We start from the raw sequence: 6223 nt of genomic DNA on the forward strand, positions 1-6223 counted from the left end.
CAGTAATTATATTTGCAAATTAACCCAGTATTTTGGGTAGACTAGACATCTTTGTATGTGCATAACCCATGATTGTAAATAGATGCACCTGAACGTATAGGATATGGCACACTCAAGAGAGACATTAATGAAGAGATTATAGGGGTGCAGGCATCGAAGAGAACTAGCAAAGGATGTTGAGGCACCCAGGGATTAGCAACAGCAGAAAGCCATCACTACCCATAGATCTGAAGCGGCGTGGTGTTACCCAAGGCAGTGAGAGCTTGAGCAGGAAGAGGGGTCCCTGTCAGAAGCTATAGTCACAAAAAACAAAATGAACAAACAACAACAAAAAACCCCACCACCACCAACAAAAAACCCCACCAATAACAACAAAGAAGGGCACGGGTTAAAAATACCTTGACTTCCCTCTTCTGCCTTTTTATTTCCTGCTAGTTCTTCCCATTGGCCAAACCCAACCAGAGGCCAGAGGACAAGGGAGCTCAGGTGGTGATACTGCCACGGGGGTCAGCCTCCAGACATGGGACACACTGAGAAGGGCAGAGAATGGATGGGGAGGAGGGTGGGCAAAGGGAGAAAAACTAGCGCAACTTGTTACAAAAATGAGTAAGATCATGGTAACTCTTTCAAACTATGCATACATCAGGAGTAAAAGAAGATGGGGGAGGCACATGTCCAAACAATTAAGAAAAATAGACATTGACAGCAATTGGCATGACAGTCATTCTTAATTACACGAGCTAACAAAGTGGGATTCCTGGCATGACTTACTACAAAGGAATTTGTATTTGGCTTGGAAAGCAGAATGGTTCTTATAACAGATTTTTCTAATTATGTTTTGCTTATGCTAATACAAAGATTTGATTCCTCAAGTAAATACCACCTGATCACAAAGCAAGATGGCTCAAAAGTACACTGAACTCCAGGTGGAAGCCAAGCTCGGATTTGGCAATTTGCTGCAGATGATGCTAAAGTAAATGGAAGTTGTTGCTTTGGTTTCATGGGGGCTGCTCTCTCCAACGAGTCTGTTAAAGCACCAGAGGCAGCTACTGTATCATGCTTTTTCTGGATGCCTCAAAAATAATGGTACTCAAAGTTCACTAGGCATGAGAGTCACCTAAGGAACTTGTGAGAGTGCAGATACCGAGGCCCACCAGAAGGAAGGATTCCCTTGGTCTAGATGGTGCCTAAGAATCTAAATTTCAACATTCATTCCAGACCATTCTGATGCTGGTGGTCAGGGCATCACATTTAGGGAAACGCTGTTCCAAAGGCTGAACACACGATTCATACGCCAAGGAGATAAAGAGGTGTAATAGACAAAGTGGGTGTCATAGACAAAGTGGGTGTCATAGACAAAGAGGCAATAATAGACAAAGTGGGTGTAATAGATGATAAAATGGGTGTCATAGATGATAAAGTGGGTGCCATAGACAAAGTGGGTATCATAAACAAAGTAGGTATAATAGATGATAAAGTGGGTATAATAAATGATAGAGTGGGTGTAATAGATGATAAAGTAGGTGTCATAGATAAAGTGGGTGTAATAGATAAAATGGGTGTAATAGATGATAAAGTGGGTGTCATAGACAAAGTGGGTATAATAGATGTTAAAGTGGGTGTAATAGATGATAAAGTGGGTGTAATAGATGATAAAGTGGTTGTCATAAAGTGGGTGTCATAGATAAAGTGGGTGTAATAGATGATAAAGTGGGTGTAATAGATGATAAAGTGGTTGTCATAAAGTGGGTGTCATAGATAAAGTGGGTGTAATAGATGATAAAGTGGGTATAATAAATGATAAAGTGGGTGTAATAGATGATAAAGTGGTTGTCATAAAGTGGGTGTCATAGATAAAGTGGGTGCCATAGACAAAGGGGGTGCAATAGACAAAGTGGGTGTCACAGATAAAGTGGGTGTCATAGACAAAGTGGGTGTAACAGATGATAAAGTGGGTATAATAAATGATAAAGTGGGTGTAATAGATGATAGAGTGGTTGTCATAAAGTGGGTGTCATAGATAAAGTGGGTGCATAGACAAAGGGGGTGCCATAGACAAAGTGGGTGTCATAGGTAAAGTGGGTGTCATAGACAAAGCGGGTGTCATAGATGATAAAGTGGGTGTAATAGATAAAGTGGGTGTCTTAGAAAAAGTGGGTGTCATAGACAAAGTGGGTGTAATAGATGATAAAGTGGGTGTCATAGATGATAAAGTGGGTGTAATAGATGATAAAGTGGGTGTCATATAGTGGGTGTCATAGATAAAGTGGGTATAATAGATAAAGTGGGTGACATAGACAAAGTGGGTGGCATAGATAAAGTGGGTATCATAGATGATAAAGTGGGTATAATAGATAAAGTCAGGAGATGATTTGGGTCCAGAGCTGGGTTCAAATCCTAACTTCGCCCTTGATTATTTGAGGCCAGTTACCTTCTCTGACTGTTATTTTCAAAAAGAGTAAAAAACAGGGGCTTCCCTGGTTGTGCAGTAGTTGAGAGTCCACCTGCCGATGCAGGGGACACGGGTTCGTGCCCCGGTCCAGGAGGATCCCACATGCCGCGGAGCGGCTGGGCCTGTGAGCCATGGCCGCTGAGCCTGCGCGTCCGAAGCCTGTGCTCTGCAATGGGAGAGGCCACAACAGTGAGAGGCCCGTGTACCGCAAAAAAAAAAAAAAAAAAAAAAAAGAGTAAAAAATGTACCTGAGAGTACACTTGAAGGTAATAAATGAAAAGTGAAAATCATGATTAATACCCAGTGACACTCACCATTTGTACCCAGAAGCTCCTTGAGTGAGGTTTTCTCAAGATGACAGGGCTCTGGGGGTCCTACTGCAAAAGACCCATGAGGATGGCACCTCTGAGGCCCAGGACTATGTCCTTGTGCCCACTGAGCACCATCCTGCGATACGGTAGTTCATACATTTCATAGGTTTTTAGGCTTGCTCTTTCCTTGTTTCCACTCAGGAAATTATTACTCATCCTTCAGCATATGGATAATAGGTGTTTTTACCCATTCTCTCTCGTCATTGGCATTACACCATTCAACAATATGGTGTTAACAAAAAATATTAAAACTAGCCATCTTAATTTTTTGGTTCTTGGTCATAGTATAGCAAAATGAAAAGGAAAATCTTTCACATAGTCCCAGTGGTGCAGAAACATTTAGAAATGATTCTAAATATAGATTTCCAGCTGACAGAGGGGTTGTTTTATGTCATTCTGTAATTTCGTTTTCACAGCGTGTTCTGTGTGCTGGGGTAAAGATTTTTAGTGAAGTCAGAATGCTAAATTTAAGTGAACCTTTGCTCTCCGTTCATTGCAAACGCATTTTGTTACCATTTAATTGGCTGTGCATCTTGGCATCAGACGCCCAAGCAGCAAAATGGAAATCAGACCTCATAATGCAACAGTCTTGATGATGCCCAGATTCTAACTATCACTGTGGGTCTTTCATAATCTTTCACTTAATAGACTTTCAGTGAATACATGTAAAAAGAGTTTCCATTGTTCCTATTAAATCATCCTAATTAGACATGAATATGTGATAATATGACTTGAGGAATATTTTACATAATGTAATTACCAATATTAGATGACATATAAAAAGCTCCAAATTTTGTGGTCAATGAATAGCCTACGAATACTGCTTATTATCGGGAATAAATTTAAAACGCAAGCTGTTCCAAGCAAGCCATACAAAACATTCACTTATAACTCAGGTCCAAAATCTACAGTAACCCGTTAGTGACTATAAAATCTGATGTAGCTTTACTGGACCTTCAAACTTAGGTGTGCATAAGAATCACCTGAGAGGCTGTTTAAAAATACAGGTTCTGGGGTCACCCACAGAGAAGTTGATTCAGTAGCTCTGAGGGTGGGGGAGAGGTGAAACGTGCAATTTAAACATCTCCCCAGGTGATGCTGGTGTAGCTAGTTGGGAACTAACTAGTCAATTTTTCCTGGAGGCCCTCCTCTCTCCTTTGTTCCTATCCATGGGCCACTCCCAACCCAGGTATCCTTTTCAACACTGGCCTGGAAGCAGGTGTGTATCTATGATCAAGGAATGTTCTTCCAGCTCTCCAACTCTTGGCTTGACCACATGACAATCTAATCACTAACAAGGTAAATTCACACAGATCCAAAGGTTACCCCCAGAGAACGCTCAGAGAGGTTCTGGATGCCTTTGGGCCAAACAAAAATGCACAGTCGTGTGCATTCTTTTCTTGATCCTCTCTACTCTGTAGGGTGGGTCTTATGTGTACTTTACAGAGGAAGAAACTGAGGTTCAGAGAGGTCAGGGCACTTGGCAAAGCTCACACAAGAAAGGTGGAGAATTCTGAGCCTGTCTCAGGCTCCAAACCTGTGCTTACCTTGTCAAGAGCTCGGTTATGTTGCCAGGATATGTGGAGGTGGGTTAAGCATTTTACATAAAAGAATAAACCAATTACCTCTCGGAATTAATTTTCTATGCAAGAGGAGATTATTACTGTATGTTCACAGAATAGCAGCTACACAGGATATGATTAAAATTCTAAGAAACATCTCCCTGTCTCTAGCTTCAGACCTTTTACAATGCTTCCATCTTATGGTTAGGTGTGAAAACAGAAAATTAAGTCCTGGTTTGTCTCCGGTTTTCAAACCCTCTATCAATGGCCCAAGGACATCCTGGCTTGGGTGGGGGCATTGCAGGAACTATTTCCCAACAGGATCAGAAAAGTGATCTTCATAAACGTAAGGCTGGAATTTTCAAAGCTAACTTTTGCAGTTTTGATGGTTTTGCAGTTTTGATGGTATGCTCAGACTTCATAACAAAATACCATACCATTCATTTTCTGGTGAGAGCCCACTTCCTGGTTCACAGACGGCTATTTTCTCAATCTTCACATGGCAAAGAGAGAAAGAAATTTCTCTCTCCCTTCCTTTTCTTATAAAACCTATTGGATTAGGGCCCCATGCTTATGACCGCATCAAAATTTATCTCCTAAAAGCTCTATGTCCAAATACAGTCACCTTGGATTTAGGGATTCAACATATGAATTTGGGGGGCATACAATTCTGTTCAGAGCAGATGGATTCAGTAATTTTCTAGAAAAGCAACTTTGGAGAGATGCAAATAGGCAGCTTTTCCTAACTGAAGACAGTAAGTTCTGAGAAGGTACACTTCTAACCCTTTTGTGGAAAAATGGATGGTGTATCAGGAAGTCAACACGTGGGGTTTACCAGGCCTTAGGCCGGAACCCTGAAAGATGCTGTGGCTGCTGAATCCGGTTCCATAGTGTCCGAGGCAGAATTGTATGCAAATGTGTTTGAATATGTACATTTCTCAGGGAGGTATGCTCTAGCCACAGTGGCTTCCCTGCTGTTTTTTGGCAAGCTATGGCCTTAGGGCTGTCTTAGGCTGGGTTCCCTAGAAGCAGAGCCTGAGACTGGGTTTCTTGTGCCAGCAATTTACTGACAAAATGCTCTCAATCCAGACATCAGGATAGGCATTGAGGAAAGGAGGATAGGTCAGGGGAAGAAGTTAGGCAGAATTGTAGTTTTTGGAGAAGTCTGTCCTCAGTCTGTCCCATGGGGCACTCCAGAAGATATACTGCATCACAGAGAGTGTCCTGTTCAAAGGCAAGGGCACTGGGCACCCAAGCCCCCTCCTATCAGTTAGTCATTGACCACCTTCTAGGCATCTCTTTTTTTTTTTTTTTTTTTTTTTTTTTCTTTTTGTGGTATGCGGGCCTCTCACTGTTGTGGCCTCTCCCATTGCGGAGCACAGGCTCCGGACGCGCAGGCCCAGAGGCCATGGCTCACGGGCCCAGCCGCTCCGCGGCACATGGGATCCTCCCAGACCGGGGCACGAACCCGTATCCCCTGCATCGGCAGGCGGACTCTCAACCACTGCGCCACCAGGGAGGCCCTAGGCATCTCTTGGAAGGGAGCTGGCTCTGGTCAGCCAAGGGCAGTCCTCCAGAGAAGGGGACAGTTGTGAGCCTTTTGCTGTCAACACCCACTTCAACACAGGACTGGGTGCCCTGGCTGCTGCAGAGGACCAGGTGGGCTCCAAATGCACCTGCTACAGAGCCTGCTCTAGCTGAGCCCTCTGCCTGGATGCTCTTCCGCCAGATAACCTTTTAGCAGACTCCCTCCCCTCTGTCAGGTCTTTGCTAAAACCTCACCTTCTCAATGAGGTCCACACTGGCCACCCTGGCCACCTTACTGATGTGCAAACTGC

The sequence above is a fragment of the Mesoplodon bidens genome (genome assembly GCF_964165515.1).
Source record: "Mesoplodon bidens genome assembly, chromosome: 8".
NCBI lineage: Eukaryota > Metazoa > Chordata > Mammalia > Artiodactyla > Ziphiidae > Mesoplodon > Mesoplodon bidens.